Raw genomic sequence first — 17,231 nt, forward strand, 5'->3', positions numbered from 1 at the left:
ATTTTTTTTTTTTTTTTTTCGGTTTTTCGATCTGTAATGAAGAAACATCCAAGATTTGGGAAAAATGTAAAGAATCTATAAACAAGATAGGAATTAAAAGGGAAACAGCGCAAATGTCACATTTACGCAGCAGATGGAGAAATAAAAAAATAATAGCTGCCCCTAACATCAAAGTTGCAAAATTAAAGGTTGAATAAAAGGTTATAAAAATCAACAGATGAACCGTTTTACTATGCTGCACATTTTTACGTAGAACTAAGTGTGGGTGGCGCGAAAAAAAAACAAGAAGAACAAGGGATGATAATAATAATAATAATAATAATAATAATAACAATAATAATAATAATAATAATGATAATGGAAAGACAAGGAGAACAAAGGGAACACTCGTACAAGGAGAACAAGGGAAAAGTAAGGAGAACAAGGAAAAGGCAAGGTGAACAACGGAACTGTGAGAACAGAGCGAACACAAGGAGAAGAGGGCAAAGACAAAGAGAACAAGGAGGATATAAGGAGAACAAGTGGATGACATGGAGAAGAAGTGAAATGAAAGGACAACAATGGGAATACATACATAAAGAACAAGGGGAATACAATAGAGTTCCGATTATCCGGACTATATGGGCGGAGAGCAATCCAGATAATACGGAGGGTGAAAGCGCTATGTGGTTTTAGATCCTGTAATCTTAAAGGGACAACAAAGGTCGGGACCCAATAATGTAGAAAGACATTATTCACATGTACATAATAAACGAGTCTTTACTCATAATGCAGTACAGTATGTATTCGACTTTAAAAAACTGTTCAGTACTGTATATACGGATAGGTACTACTATAATTAAAAAAAGCGATCCGGATAACACGGAAGATCGAATAATCGGAACCCTACTGTACAAGGTAAACGAGGGAAAGACAATACGAACAAAAGGAAGCAAGGAGAACAAGGAGAATACAGAAAGAACATTCATTTCCAACCATTCATTTTCTGTTGAAGAATTAATGGAAATTCAGAAATCTGATTTCTATTTTTACTCTTAAAAGAACAAAAATCAGCCAGCGGTGAACCACTAAATATTCTTAGAAAGGAGAATCTCGGCCACCATGCAATAAATTATACTCACATTCTATATGTTTGCAGAAAACAAAATATATCCTACGTACCTTCTCTGAAACTATTCTCTGGATTTTAAAGTTGAACAAAGTTTATCTACGACCATGAGGTAAACAAGAACTGTTCAGTCACGCTGTCGCGTACCATCGTTAAATGCCATTAACTCAGTACCTGTAAAAGAAAGACAACATAAATCTATATGCAAATTAAAGAGTAAATAAAGAACTCCCTCTCTATGTAGCCTAATTTATTGTATTGCATAATGAATATTTTACACATTGTCACATATTACAATGGACAGACAGAATAAGAAATGAAGTTGTATTGGAAAGAGTGGGTGAAGACAGAATAATTCTGAAACTGATTAGGAAGAGAAAAAAGAATTGATTGGATCACTGGCTGAGAAGAATTTGCCTACTGAAGGATGCAGTGAAAGGAATATTGAACGGGAGAACAGTTCGGGGCAGAAGAAGATATCTGATGACAGACGATATTAAGATATAGGCCTATGGATCATATGCAAAGACTAAGAGGAAGGCAGAAATAGAAAGACTGTAGAATGCTGGGTTTGCAGTGAAAGACCTGCCCTTGGACAGAATAGTATGAAAAGAACTCAGATCATGTAAGATTTTAAAGGTCGAACAGACCTAAACAAATTGAAATTCTGCACCCAAATTAAATCTTAATCCAACATCGAGGTCGCAAACCCATTTATCAATAATAACGCTCAAAAAAGATTACGCTGTTATCCCTAAGGTAATTTAATCTTATAATCAACAAATTTGGATCAACTATTCCAACAATTTTCACAAACCTCCCCTTTTCCAAACACTCGCCACCCCCTAAGTGAAAAAATTGGATCTATGTACAGTCCGGATCAGCTCACTTAATGCCATTAGGGTGAAAAATAACCATTTTTCTCCCATTAATACATATGCTAGTGGATTATGGTGATTTTCTAGTTTGAAGGTTGAATTTTCTTTTGCCCACTTCGTTTCGAATTTCGGTACTGAAAAATACTACAACTGGTAGTAATTTTCTAACTGTTACTTTGGCAGCAGTAGGCCTAACAGCCGTTGACAGCAGTAAAATTTTATAAAATCAAAATTGTTCTAGATTTCTGAGCCGATCGAGAAGGTAGTGAAATTTGAATATACTAATAATTAATATCAATATTAATATTAATACATAACAGTTATTTTTATTGCGTTGTGGTTACAATTCAAGATTATAGTCGGGTAAGTGTAAATAAATATAACATACGGCGTGATACATGCACTTGGATGATTGATAGATATTCCGTTTAACATTTTAATTAGTATCGAACTCGAGACGTTTAGCTGAGCGCACCAACGTTCTAGCGACTGAGCTACCCAGGAACGTACCAGACACCGGTTCAATTTTTCCTTTATATCCACATACCTCAAGTGGGCTGACAAACCGTCACATTACTATCCTTAAAGCCAGTCATTTACTCATGAATTAATAATTAAGAAACGATAAAAGAGAATTGGGAAAAGAGATTACCCGTCAAGTAAGTACTCTTTAAAATCTGCAGGACTTTTTACACGAGCATTCATTAAGTAAAATTAATGATCCTATATTTACCGTAAAGAAGCAAACAAAAAATAAATATACCATAAATAATACACAAATCTGGCTTTCAGGTAGTAGCTCCCTGTAAAGCAGGTTCGAATAATTTCAAGGAAAAATTGTTCCGGGGCCGGACCCGGAACAATTTTTCCTTGAAATTATTAATAAATAATACGTTTTAAAATAGGTTAATAAATAAAGTCTAAGCTAAATATGGAGAATTTTTATGGGAGTAATTTTTATTACAAAGACACTTCAATTTTATGTAGGTAAATAGTTATAAAATTCTTCACTTCTTTTTTTCTCTAAATTTAGTTACATCTGTCAATCTAGGGAAATGGATTTATATCATTTTTGTATCAGATTGTAAATTTGCTTAGAATGCCTCTCTATCTTTCATCCTCTCTCCAGTAATCACTTTTCTTTACATCGTAGAACAAGTTTCATCCTATAACCTGTAGTATTGGGTGAGGGGGAGACCACTTGAGGAATATTGCATCCATGCTCTGCGATTTATTAATGTGATATTTCAGTCTCTGGATTGTATTATAGTCCATACCAGGAAGACAATCCTCGACGAGGGAGGACAGAACCTTGTTGTTGCCTTTGACAAAATAAAGCTACAGACATATAAGAGATTATTTCCCCTTCTCTCTCAATACATCTTCATCCTTTTTAATGTATCACAAGATACTGTAGCGTCTTTTATCATGATTATTTTCATTGTATATAGAATGAAATGTCATGTACAGTATTATACACAATACAATTTGTTTATAAATGTAACTATTTCCTGTCCTTATTAAATTATTATTTTTAAATTTAGTATATTAACCTTACATGCTTATGGTAACAGAATAAAGGCAATGACAATTCTTTATTTAACATTCATTCTGAATTACATAGGATATTTAGAGACAATGAAACAGTAATGATGGAATTTGGACATCGGAGGAACTGAATTATCCGGATACATTCTGTGCCGTAGTTGCTTTCTTCATCACAAATTCCGTAAATTATAATCCGCCGGAAACTTAATTCCAGTCCCGCTGGAACCACTCTAGCAGCTTGAAGAGCTACGGCTGGGTGTATAGCAGAAATGATTATGGTGATGATGATGATGATGATGGTGATGGTGATGGTGATGGTGATGATGATGATGATGATGATGATGATACAGTCAATTGTAATATAACGAACACCACATTAACGAATTTTTCAGTTTAAAGAAAGAATTCGTAATCTCTGTTCTTTCTGCACAAGTCGAAATGTTAAATTAGATAATTTATAAGGACGCAGGTATTATGAAAGCTCCGTTAGAAAAAAAAAATAAAATATCCCTTCATCAAAATATAGTCGCATGAACGAATTTAATTGGGGCTCCAAAGAGGACAAAAAATATTGGGACATCAATTGTCCCAAGGTAACGGGACCTACAGCGTAAGGCTAATCACCCACCTGAGATCTTCATGATTCACAGAAATTACAGAAGTTGCTGGGCGGACTAATATGAACAGATTGGCGAGAAATGGAACACGATTTTCGATACTAAGAAGATGGTTATGAGAAGAGGGAAGAGTTTACTGGAAGTGCATCATCTGATCCAAAATAAATGAGTTTAGAAAGTGATTGAAAGACCCTGACGCTTAGGCTGACGGCAAAAAGAGACCACAAAGAAAAAACGATTAACTGATTTCGTTTAAGTAAATCTTTTGAGTAATAGTAACAGTTCAATAAAGTAAATTATAAACTATCATGTTAAGATTAAAATTTGATGATGATATGGCGTTGTTAGCAGAAGAGGAGATGATACTGAGAGATATGCTATTGAAACTAAATGGTAGCTGTGAGCAGGTATGGAATGAAGATAGATGCAAATAAGACGAAGACCATGGTCAAAGGAAGGAAAATAAAGAAGGTAAACTTGCGAATTCTAAATGGGGCAGTAGAGCAAGTGGACAGCTTCAAATACTTGAGGTGTACTATAAACTGTAACATGAGCTGCTGCCAGGAAGTCAAAAGGAGGATAGCAATGGCAAAGGAAGCTTTTAATAGAAAGGAGCATCTTCTGCGGATCTCTGGAAAAAGAACTAAGGAAGAGACTAGTGAAGTGCTTTGTGTGGAGTGTGGCACTGTATGGGGCAGAAACATGGACACTACGACGAAGTGAAGAGAAACGAATAGAATCATTTGAAATGTGGATATGGAGAAGAATGGGACGAGTGAAGTGGACAGACAGAATAAAAAATGAAGCTGTGTTGGAAAGAGTGAGTGAAGTGAGAATGATGCTGAAACTGATCAGGAAGAGGAAAAGAAATTGGTTGGGCCACTGCTTACTGAAGGATTCACAGGAATGGTGAACTGGAAAAGAGTTCGGAGTAGAAGCAGATATCAGATGATACAAACATTAAGATATAGGCTTATGGATCATGTGAGGAGACAAATAGGAAGACATAAAATAGGAAGAATTGGAAAATTCTGGGTTTGCAGTGAAATATCTGTCCCTTGGCAGAAAACACTATGAATGAATGAATGAATGAATTATCAATACAATGAAGGAACAAATTGTTGTGAAATGCATAAGCTATTTATACGTTCATTTATAATTTTCTTCCGAAGGATAGGTCCTTCACTGCAAACTCAGTACTCTTCACTCTTTCTTCTTTTCCAACATCATCTTAGTCTCCGAATACGATTCTCATATCTTAATGTTTGTATCATCTGATATCTCCTTCTGCCATGAACTTTTTTCCAAAATACAAAGACTTTAAAATAATAAAGAATTACATTCATGATTTTGTATCTAGACTTTAAAATAATAAAGAATTACATTCATAATTTTGTATCTGTTCATTACTTTTCTAATCGAGATAACGTGAAATGGGAAGATTAAAGTGGCAGGATTTTGAAATTCAGATAGGAAAGCATTTCTTGCTAAATTTGAAACACATGAAGCAAATACCGCAAAGTGGGTATGAATATCGAAGTGGGAAATTCAGTGCTAAGAATCACCTAAGAATACAGTATACTCTTCGCTTTCAAAATAGATTGCTGAATAATGATGGCAGTATTTCACAGAATTGACAATTTTGTGACGGTTATAAATTATGAAAATGGAAGCGGGTCTGCATTATTTTGGAGCACTCCACATGTCCGCCCTGAGATATTGCACTAATAGATCATCTTCAAACCTTATCTGAGCAGCCAACTGTGCAGTGACAAAGAACCCTTTAACGCTGCTATTTTTTGTTCCCGTAACACAACGAAAATTTCGACAGCAAGGTACACTCGAATACAACTCTCATAGACCAGCAGTTATCCCTAATGGATATGCCACATTATCTGTTCAATTCGTTTTTAAACTTCGGCTCAAAGGAGCATTATGAGAGTAAAATGAAGGTGTAATATTGTTGGAAATGATAAATTTTAGTGTAATGTAATTCATTTTTTAAATTTTCAATTCAATAATTGTCCAATTACATTTCTGACTCTTTGTTAATTTGCTTACTCTTCTAATTTACTCTTAATTATTAATTAGTTTGTTTTTAAGCATCCGTTCACTTTTCTAATACTCGACTAACTTACTCTTGTTCATGCCCAACTTTCTATTGTTCATTCCTAACTTCTTTAACTGTACGTTTGCTTATTCAGTTAATTGTTGCCTACCTTACCTCTAATTTATTCTTATTTATTATTTAGGTAAATTTTTAAGTATACGTTTACTTATCTAATTCGCTTACTTGTTTAACGTTCTCTTCTTCATTCCTTACGAAGTGTACCGTTTCATTTTTACATTTTGTGTTACATGGATTAAGCCAATAAAATTACGACTAAATTAGTTTAATTCCTTTTGGCCTAATTCGCTACTGTGTGTTTTAATTTCAAATAAAGACCCATTTTTAATGATACAAGGTGTTTCAAAAGTAACGCATAATTACAATTAAAATTGAGTGCGGAAGTTAGGGCCAGATACAGTACGTCAAACTTTGTGTTTAAAAATAAATACTTTTATCGAAAAAAAAAAATATTTTTGTGACTATTGTGCGAGTTATGAAAACATTTTCAATATCACTAAATAGTTTCTTAATATTATAAAAGAGGATAGTTTCATACAGAAGCATTTTTGTTACGTTAACTATAGTAACGATTCTGCTGTTGACAATTTGTTAGTCCCTGTATTATGGAAGCATTTTTATTGATGAAATAAATAAAACAAGATATTCTTACAGAAAATGAGGGATTTTTAGCTACAATTTATGTACATTACAAAGAAACATTAAAAAACTATTATATGCATAAAACAGAAATACAAATTAAAGAATTTACCTCCGTATGAGCAAACGCTCGTGCGGGAGTTCAAAGCTGCACTGTAGATAAGCAGAAAGAAGAAGACAAAATAAACAAATTAATATAAGCAATAAAATAGCACAGATTACAAAAACAAGAGCCTATAATATGATAAAGAACAATCACAATTGAAAATGTTTATAACCAATATTCACAAGTATAATAATATAAGACTAATATTTAGCAATTAATTATCTAACCCTATGTTAAGTTCCCTTAATAATTTCTTTAACTCTCAGTTTAATTAATCATACTTATGTTAGCTAAAACAGGGTACTGAGAAATTAATTTGTTGTAAAGTTTTAAGCCATAGTTGAAGTCATGTTTCATACCCGCAGCCGTTGAACGTTTGGATTCTGTAAAATGAAATAATATATAATTGAATAATAAATAACTGAGATCCCAATCATGACTTACAGTATTTTGTTGACAAAAAACGTACAGTACGATTATTTAGTCCTGACAGTCGCCGGCAATGTGCGCCTAGGTCAGGCGAGTCCATTAAGTTACGCCAAGGGATGTTCAGGTTAGTCTGTCGCCTGCAGTCAGAGCGATCGGATATCAAGCATGCGGTATGGCGTTGTGTTTTCAGTATAGTTTAGCTGTACTGCAGTCCTTTACCATCCACTCATCCATATCTCTACTCCGGAATCTCCCCACTACTACTATTACTTCCCCTCTTTCGCGTCGCTGAGCTGTCAGGACTAAATAATCGGTCTGTACACAACAAGGGATATGCACACTTAACGAAACTCATTCATATCGGCCACCTATTTTTCAGCCAATAGTAAGTAGAATAGAAATGAAATTCAGAGAACATAGACATGTCAGATACATAAAAAGATCATTTACTGTTAAGAACACATTGTTTTATTTTTATTTCATCAATAAAACTGCTTCAATAATACAGGGAATAACATAATGTAGGTTATCAACAATAAAATTGTTAGCATAGTAACCATAACCATAATGCTTCTGTGTAAAACAAATTAAATATTATATAAAAATGTGCTCTTTCAGATGGTATTATTTTAAAATTACTTCAATGAAGCCATAAATCGCAAAACAATAATAGCAAAAATATTTTGATTTGACTATTATACTTTTACTACGTCATACTACTTTTGACCAATAAAACGGTACGAAACGACGTCTTTCAATCATTCATGGCTGCTTATCGCACAATTTTATCGCGTCCCTAGCATTTGTTTAATTTTATCGCTTCCCTAGTATTTCTTTGTTATTATCACTACTATAGCATTTGTTTCTTTGTTTGCCAACATTTCAAACTGCACTGGTCTGGACGCCAAAAAAACAGAAAATTACAAACCACTCCAGTCGATGCACAGCAGTTTCAAATACAGTTATGACTCGAATTGACATTCAAGAACAATAATTAATAAAGATCACTGGTCATAGCTATGCATCTTCCTTTAAACCCTATTTCTAAAAGCACCATTCGGAAATCCTGAATAAGTTGAGGAATACACCATGTAGTAATCAACGAGTTCCACTTCTTTTACGCACACGTCCAATATAACATCAACTGAACTACCAACCATTAAAACATTCACATTTGAAAATTGTACTTTCAATAATTGTTCCTTTTAAAATTATTCATGTTTATTTTTTATTTCATCTCCTTAATTAAAACTTTTCTTGTTTACTTCATCATCCCTAATTAAAACTTTTCTAACACTTGTTTATATTATTTAGGTTATGTTATAGTTTCTGCTATATGATATTATGAATAGTCACGTATCAGAGATTGTTTAATACTGAGGTTTATTGAAAATCATCTGTCAAGTGACGTTGATTACTGGGATCCGGATAATTGAAGTGGAATGCTACTGTTTTAATAAAAATGAAACTGACTCAACAAAAACTTCTTGACTAATAACAGTCCACAGAGTTCAATAAAAATTCCATAGTTGGCACAACTGATAACAAGAAAACAACTAATCTTAACACACTACTGCCATCTAGCGTAATATTTGTAATGTTGAGATGGTATAATAATACATTTGAAGACAGTTGTATTTTCGTAAGTTAATTAATATTTTATTGTATTGGAGTATTTCGTTACTTCTAATCTTTATACACTGTCTTCCAATCGTGTAATAGTCAATTAAATCCCACTCGAGTTTTGACTTTCTCTAGTGAGAATACTGTTGATAAAAATATTCCTTTCTAAATATGTATAATACTTGACGGTCTGAGATTTATGTCCAAAATTCTCTCATTCAATTTTAATTACTCTTGAAAATCCTGTACATTCCATGTACATTCTTTCCGGATAAATTGATTGGGAGATACAGAGTATGAACAAAATCCGAACAATGAAAGTTTAGGAGAAATCGCTGTACTACACAGAAAAACAAAGACAGACATAATTATATACGCTATGCCAAAGAACACTTTTCGATATCAGGTCCGCAGTTGTTCTTTGGGTTAAAATTAAGGCATTTCAAATGGATATCTGCTTCCTGGTGTAACTCCAAACGACTGAATAAAAATAAATACCAGCCAACAACATCACAAAACACGTAATATGCAAAGAGATGGATAGACAGATAAGAAAAGAAGAACAGACAGATACTGTGAACATTTTTTCCACGATTTTTATGATCCTTAAAATAGTCTATTTAGTTCATTCGATGTTTAGCTAGATCACAATATTTTTCTACCCCACGTATAAGCTAATGAAACAGTGAATAGAATAACTTAATATTCATAGAGGTTAAAAAACTGAGTAATATGGACCTTATCCCTCAATTTGGTAGACCAGTCTGAGAACCCATGAATGTTAAACAAAGGTTAAGCTGAAATATTGACTCCCCTGCTGGTGCGAAATATTGCAGTACGTGTGGAACATTTTTCAGCTACTCTGGGAATGTAAACACGTTGAACAACATTACCATTTCTGAAATTCTCGAGTGCAGAATATTACTTCCACGTATGCTGCATCTACTTTCCTGCCCCTGAATAAGACTTTGTTATAATTTGCTCCTTCTTAATAACACCAAGGAATTCACTAAAAGAACGCAACATGTTTTCTTATACTGCCGAAACGCTTTGCTGGGAGCGGAGTTCACTGCTCAGAAAACCATCTTTGGAGAAACTTTTATAGACTGGACTCCGAAAAAGGAAGTAAAGCCTTGTACGATAATCAAATGATGAGACTTAATATGTCTGTGTGTCCGTTAATATATTCTATATTTGCGAGTCGATATTGACCAGAGTTCTTTAGTCTGTTAATCTGTAGTATAAAGCCTTGGTTTTTCTGAACAGACGCATGCGGGGTGCGAGGCCCGCCTCGCACAAATCCAGACTTCACGAGAGATAGTGCGTGGTTTCTATAACTGCGAGATGCGAGGTCTGCGCATCTCGCAGCCATAGAAACTACTCACTATCTCTCATGTAGTCCGAATTTGTGCGAGGCGGGCCTCGCACCTCGCACGTCGTATGCGTCGGTTCAGAAAAACCAAGGCTTTAAGGCTAACTATCAATTACGCAGTTATCTAGTGGCAATATAATTGATGATAGCTAGATAGTATTTAGAGAGATGAGTCAGAGGACGTCAAGGAATTGTCTGGTAGTGAGCCTGTAGTTGGAGAAAACCTCGAAAACAGCCAGATAATCGGCCCACGTGGGAGTTGAACGAACGTCTAGGAGTAGCCTCTGAACACAGTTTAGCTCGTTACCTGTAGACCTCGTCAATTGAATCACAGTATTGAGAAACCCCACTTCTTTTTTTTTTTTTTTTTTAACGAAATTGAGCTATATATGATTTCGTATTCTAAACATGTAGACTCAAGATATTATGAAGAGAAACCCCACATATTTCCATCAACATTGATTTTAGCTAAAGTGTTAAGAAAAAATAATAAGAGCACAAATCTAAGACCTGAGATGTTTATTGTATCTCCTGAAAAGTTTCGTTTTCTAGACATGTATGGTTTCTCAATATTTCGATCCAATTGTCGAATGAATATAATAACAGATAATATGTTAATGTGGTTAAGTGTCCTTCAATGGTAATAGTTCCCCATTATAAATCTCACCATTTAATTAAAACGGTCACTAAGTAAAAATTTGTTAATCTAAATACGGTAAGATTCAAAAGAAAGAAATGCGCTTAGAATTCCATTATTAATCAGTAGTGCCTTTTGACATTCCTACGTGTTTTTACTTTTCAGCATTTCCCTCTATTTCTCTTTCCTCTCGATAGAAGGGAACACACACAGTCAGTTGCGGTAGTTCTCCAATAGATGGCCGGGCCTGTATCTGTGTTTCACAATTAAATTCTAGAAATATATCACTAACTTTTCAAGTGACTATCAGCACTGTGAAAGCAGGCCATTTAAAGGTAAGTTGTGAAACAATATTTTATTAGTAACGTAAGTCGGAGTATAACAGCTTGTTGTTAGTAGTAGTAGTAGTAGTAGTAGTAGTAGTAGTAGTAGTAGTAGTAGTGTTAATGATAGTGGTATTGATAGTGGTAGTGGTTGTAGTAGTAGCGATAGTGGTGGTAATAGTGGTGGTAGTAGTAGCAGTAGTGGTGGTAATGGTAGTGGTAGTAGTAGTAGTAGTAGTAGTAGCGGTAGTAGTAGTAGTAGTAGTAGTAGTAGTAGTAGTAGTAGTAGTAGTAGTAGTAGTAGTAGTAGTAGTAGTAGCAGTAGCAGTTGTAGCAGTATCAGTAGTGGTGGTAGTAGCAGTAGCAGCAGTAGTAGTAAAAGTAGTAGTAGTAGTAGTAATAGTAGTAGTAGTAGTAGTGTTAATGATAGTGGTATTGATAGTGGTACCAGAGACATATTTACTTGTAAATGGTACAGGACTCTCCCAGCTCTACTTCCCTTCGGAATAATTTCTTGCTAAATATTTCATCGCCCTTTAAAATTCATTGCTTCGGCCTAGTATGAATCCACAAACATGAGATCTAACGGCTAGTACTGTGATCATCATACCGCAGAGGACGGCAGTAACAAAGATAGGGAGCATTTGAGTTAGTAAAGGATACTTCAGGAAGTAGCGACACCGAAAATTTCTACAATCTTTAGAAAGTAATTCGCTTAGGTGATTTTATTTAACCTTTCCTAGGGGCTACGAATCTGAATGTTTCCACTTTTTGGTCGTAATCTTGGTTTCTGGAATGTACTAGCATATAATAGTTTAATCGATTATCATAAATATATCTAGAAACTTACTCATATTTTCGTCTTGGTTATAGCGTTGGAAATGTTGAAAACAGAGTTCAACTAGTCTTGTCTTCTTGAACGGCAAGAGCAACAGTTTTTGGGACATAAAAGGGCCGATATTAATCTATTTTCTCTTAGATAAATAAACAATGGATGCAGAATACTGTAGTAGTATTTTGAAAGGCGAAGGAAAAGAAGCCATAAGGTTCAGAAGACGTGGAAAATTGTCTAATGGCATCAACCTCCTTTGTGGCAACGACCGTCTTCATTACGTAAAAATCACGTAAGAAACCTTACTGAACTTAGCTGGGAGGTACTACCACATATTCAATAGGACACTGTTTTATAATTGTGCGACTATCACTTAAATTTTTGGAGCGCTGAAGTCAGACTTAGAAAACAAAACATTATCAATGAATAAACTAGTGATAAAGAATGCAGAAATATCTGTATAACCAACAAAATAAGATCTTTTCTGAACAAATAAAAAAGCTCCCTGGTAACTCGCTGAAGTATATCGTAAGTTTGAAAACAATTTAAAAAAATAATTAGGATCACCTCTTATGTATTATGACTAGAGTCCTGCGTTTTGTTACCTAAAGTCACCAAGCAACCCGCAACAATGTGGTTGCGTATGGGGTATACATAGCTCAATGACATTCAATGACAGTAAACACACAGTTCAGGTTCCTATTCATCGTACCAAGACGATACAAGAAGTTATCAGTTATGAAAAGTTTTGTTTTTATCGTGCTTTAGTGTATTATTGTAATTTCCACAATTATTTTATTAGTAGAAATGGCGGTGCACAACTTCTAATCACTAAATTGTGCACCAAATATGCCTGTGTTCTTAAATCCCAAATCTCTCCGCAGTGCATATGAAGGAAAGGCATATGTCACTGTTGATAGTGATTCGTCCGTCGGATGGGGACGTTAAGTCTGGCGGCCCCCTTGGTGCTATTCGACAGGAGTAGGCTACGTGCCGGCACCGGGTTTCTCTTCTCCCTTCCTCACCATCATCATCCTCACTCATTTCCTACACTACATTTACACGAACACTTAACATACACTCACCCTAATACACGAATAACTCTTCACACAGATACACATCATGCACAACGTGGCCCGCCGAAGTGGTGTGCAAATTGAAAATGGGTCACAGTTCTGCCATCTATCCGCAGTATGCGGAACCCGAATCACGCAAGTAAAGTGGGGAGGCTTTGGAAACACACACATAATTAATTATGTATTTATTTATTTACTTATTATGTATTTATATTTTATTTATTTGTTAATTATTTTATTCTTCCATTCATTTATTTGTTCATTCATATTATATATACGAGTATATATATATATATATATATATATATATATATATATATTCATAATTAATTTCTACAATCTGGCATAACGGTATTACATGGAAACAAAACAACCTAAAATCATTTTTTAAATGGGTGAAAGTTTAAACATCAGGTCTGAAATATATGTTATATATTTCAATATTAACTTATTTTCAGTTGTAAATATTCAAATTTCAATCCTTTAGTAACTGTCATATTATTTACTTGTAAACTCATTTTCGCTTTGATAAAATATATCCATTTCTTTTAAAAAGTTCAATTTAATATTCAAAACTATATAAATAAGAGAAAAATAATGAGCATTGGCTTTTACATTTTGGATGTAAAATATAGCATGAAACAGAAAGTTCATAGAATCTAGATGCGTTTTATTTATTGTGAGAATGATCTTCTGTTGCCCATAAAATTGCTTTAAATAAATGTTTAGTTCTTTATTAAAACCATATGACAGACAGACACGCGAATAAGCAAATATAAACAGTTCATTTTACTGTTTTTATTATTGTCGACCACTGCTACCACAAGTGGACATGAGACTAAATGTCGGTTGTTAGACACTGGCCCTATTAGGGCAGTTGCTCCACTGACAGTGATTAACGAAGTTAGGTTTATGACATGATATCTCAAACACAAATCCTCGCTTTTTCCCCGCACAATAAGGAGACCTCCGTGAACAACGCTACAGATTCCGGAACCGAACAGTATTTCTGTGCCGTTTGTATGCAGAAGATATAATTATGTGTGTTAGAGAATAAGGCTCATTCGCGCTTGAGTAAGAGGCGGTATTACGTAACAACGCAAAGTCTCAACGTCTATTATTTCTTTTCGTCGAATACAGTGTTCACAGGTGATCGGAAACAAGACATGCGCTGTCAATCAGGGAAGTTCTGGCTTGTGTTATGGTTCTCAATACTGTGTGAAATCAGATTCCATAAAAGCAAGACCTCTGTCCTCTTGTCTTCTTACAACATTGGTAGATGTGCTAGGAGTTACGACACAAGGTTTGAAGTACTAAGACATTTTATACATAATTCCCTCGTGCTTACTTGTGTAATATGACTAATATCACAAGTTATGAAGTACCATTATAATATTTAATGCACACTTGGGCACAGATTTAAAATAAAAACAGAACCCATTAAAATAAAATGCAAACTTGATTCTCATTATCACTACAGAAACACAGAAGAAGATAGACGCTCATTTGTTAAGACAGTCTACGTCTCTACCTCTTTTATATTAAGTATCCAGATTAGGGATGGATTTTTTAAATTAGTTTATTTTACGACACTTTATAAACTGCGATGGTTATCTGGAGTATGAGTGAAATGAAGGTGATAATACCAGCGAAATGAGTCCGAGGTCCAGCGCCAAAAGTTACCTAGCATTTGTTTGTAATGGGTTGAGGGACAAAGCCGGAAAAACTTGATTTTGAATGTCTCAAATCCCAATTTCCCTAAGCTTTATATGATAATGCGAGTTGTGTAAATATGTTTTCTATCCTCTCTATGTGTTGTAGTAGGTAACTGTTTTTAGTATTCCTTACCTCAAAGACGTTTTTGGTTTTAAAGCAGTGATTCCCAATCTTTCCAGTGTCACGAACCCCTTAAAGTTCATACTTCATTTTGGCGAACCTCATGAAATATTTTTGATAGTTTAGGCTCATAAACATGTTCTACTCACTAAATATTTGCATAATGTAGTGAATTAAGTACCCTTAATAAATTGAACTTTAGTTTTAATATTGAACTTTAGTTTTAATTTTTAAATATAATCTGAAAATAACTTATAAAAGTAGTAAAATATTTTACGTTCTATCACTTTTTTCTGAGGAAAAAATGAAATTAGTCAGACTTACCATAAGTTGTTAATGGAATGGCTGATATTGTCTTACATCTGTCAGTTTTGAGAAGTCTGATTTAATTATTGGTAGGCCTACTCTTAAGTCGCAAATTTAGCTCAACATTAATTTATTTATATATGCTATTTCCACATTTGTTCCTCAATAGGATCAAAACGTAACATTTATTTTGGACACAAATGTGTTGATGCAAATGACATTAAGTCCTAAGTGTTGTTCTGCAATTCTGAAAACATCCAGTACATGACCATGCATGCAATCAAGTTTAGGAAACACAATTTTTATGTCCGATTCAGAGGACAACAGTTCTGACAACTTCTCTTCTTCATTGACGGACAAACTATTTTTTGTCGCCACCAAGGGTTTTTTAATCCAATTGTGTTTCCAATTGCAGGATGCAAAATAGTTCCTTAATTTTAATGCTAATGAGTCAAGACGTTCTTTTTATTTCCAACGATATCGGACAAGAGTTTATCATTTGTTAGAGTGGGAAATTAATCAAATTTTCGATTGACAAGTAAGCGAGACCACAAATTCAATTTTTTTATTGTTGCATCAACACTATTAAAGTTGGACTATAAAAATTGAATTTAGATAAATAGAGAAGTGCATCAGGCTATTTCATTCCTGTTGAACTCAGAGAATATGATAAAGTTAAGTTTAATTAAAATTGTTTCTAATATCTACCTTGTTTTCGTGGGCCCCATTCGAATCGGGAGTCCGCGGACCGCAGGTTGGGAAGCACTGTTTTGAAGTATTTCGACTAAATTCAATGATTTAACTTTTTATATAATTCATATGGAGATTCTGAGTAAATACGTTTACACGTACCAGCCCAAAAGTTACCTACATCGTGGAGGATGAAGAGAAATTTTCTGCCTGGGTATCCTATCTTTAGATGTTTGCCTCTCTAAACTCATTAGAGTCGTCCTCCCGGGTTTTATATTCAGGGTTTTACTTCTCTTACACCCTTACCTTATTATAACCTTACCACCAGAATTATCTAACAAAGTTCTGTTCTTTTTAATAGGTTAATTAACCCTAGATGGACCAAGCTTTTATGGTAACACGCTGGACCAAGGGAGGGTTAATTAATGTCCACCAATATATTTTACCTTTATGGTTATATTTACAATTTTTGCGTAAGTTTTATTTCTTTATTAAGTGATTTAAGTAAGAAATAATTCATTTTAAGAAACAAATATTTTTTATATCTTGAAAATTGTGAAATTAAATTAATTATTGAAAGTTAATATCTGAACAAATTCTTATACATCATTTACATCTCCATTTATATTCATCCACCTCATTCACACACTCACAGCGTATGTTTGTCTTTTGACTGTGTTTTCCACACACATTCAAGTTGCATTTTCCACAAACAATGGTTGTTTTTTATCATTTGTTTAGTTTTTCACTCTTGATGCTACACTGTTTGCTACATGTATGGCACCTCCCTTTCCCTGATGGCTGCTGCTCATCCTGGGTTGTTTTGGTGACTTTCTTCTTGAGGGTGGCTTCCATTGACATAATGATATTGGTCTGCAGTCCAATTATGGTTGCAGCACGATGTTCCACGTTTGGTTTGATTAGTTGTAACCCCAGTTTCTGTGGATAAAAGCGCCGCCTGTTTGTTTTCTTTTTGTACCAGTCTGGGAAAGTCATAATGTATAGTGTATAAGTTTTTATGCATGAAATATGAATTAGGGTGTAAAATACTGATAGTGGCCAATAATGGGTACTTCTCTTAGT

The 17,231-nt window shown here is 34.3% G+C and overlaps 1 long non-coding RNA gene across 1 annotated transcript in view; it reads right to left on the reverse strand.

Annotated features, from left to right (window-relative positions):
* Positions 1-1,167: 1,167 nt before the first annotated feature.
* The window catches only part of LOC138698055 (uncharacterized), a 347,446-nt gene continuing 331,382 nt past the window's right edge, over positions 1,168-17,231 (reverse strand). The window contains exon 4 of the long non-coding RNA XR_011331673.1: positions 1,168-1,282. This is a non-coding gene — a long non-coding RNA (uncharacterized lncRNA). The remainder of the gene's footprint in view (positions 1,283-17,231) is intronic.

The sequence above is a fragment of the Periplaneta americana genome, chromosome 4 (genome assembly GCF_040183065.1).
Source record: "Periplaneta americana isolate PAMFEO1 chromosome 4, P.americana_PAMFEO1_priV1, whole genome shotgun sequence".
Taxonomy (NCBI): Eukaryota; Metazoa; Arthropoda; class Insecta; order Blattodea; family Blattidae; genus Periplaneta; species Periplaneta americana.